General features: G+C 39.4%; 1 non-coding gene across 1 annotated transcript; it reads left to right on the top strand.

The window, feature by feature from the left end:
• The first annotated feature begins 201 nt into the window (after positions 1-201).
• LOC123031691 lies at positions 202-328 on the top strand. Its single transcript, XR_006416373.1, has one exon. It is a non-coding gene; the product is annotated as a U5 spliceosomal RNA (small nuclear RNA).
• The last annotated feature ends 453 nt before the right edge of the window (positions 329-781 follow it).

The following is a 781-nucleotide window of genomic DNA, read 5'->3' as shown; positions in this document are numbered from 1 at the left end:
TTATTAAAAAGAAATTATTATTCTTCAAATAATATTAATGTAATAATACTGTATATTGATTATTAAAAATATACAGTACAGTCCGGTGTTTTTATCCAGCCTCCGGGTTTGTTGGTGTTTCAAGGACATGCAAATGGGGCTGTGAAGTTGATTGTAGCACCTGTGCAATAGGGCTAATTTGTGTGTATGCAGCTTCCATATTTACCCGGTTTCTCTTTGGATCATATAAATCGTATAAATCTTTCGCCTTTTAGTAAAGATTTCCGTGGAGAGGAACATTTATGAGTTTCTAACTGATTTGTCGTGACCCTTTCCCCGCTGCAGTGGAGGGCAGGACGTATTCCCCCTTTTTTTTTGCACATTTTTTATTAAGATTTTAAACTAAAAAACTAAAAAATGATCAGTCATCAAATACATCAGACGTACTGGGTCAGCCCCCTATAACATATCTTTTTAACATTCTATAATCATATTCAAGTTGATTTATAAAAATTTAAAGACGTCTTTAAATCGAAGGCAGGACATATTCCAATGGAGCAACACTGACGGAACCAAGATTTAGGATGGAGGCCAGGAAGTATTTCCTGATGGTTAGGAACCCAAGGGTATGGCATGGGCTTCCACAGGAGATGGTTGAAATCCTATCGGTGAGGGTGTTAAAGGATAGACTGGACATGCACATTGTGGACATGTCATGAGCGGAGCTGGCTGGAGCCGGGGGTCAGACTAGATGGCCCAGGAGACCCCTTCTGACTCATTCTGTTTCTGTGTTTCTCCCTCT

The sequence above is a fragment of the Varanus komodoensis genome, unplaced genomic scaffold, assembly GCF_004798865.1.
Source record: "Varanus komodoensis strain SLA01 unplaced genomic scaffold, ASM479886v1 scaffold5, whole genome shotgun sequence".
NCBI classification, from domain to species: Eukaryota; Metazoa; Chordata; class Lepidosauria; order Squamata; family Varanidae; genus Varanus; species Varanus komodoensis.
The sequence above is the reverse complement of the archived record's forward strand: the minus strand, read 5'-3'. Positions and strand labels throughout refer to the sequence as shown.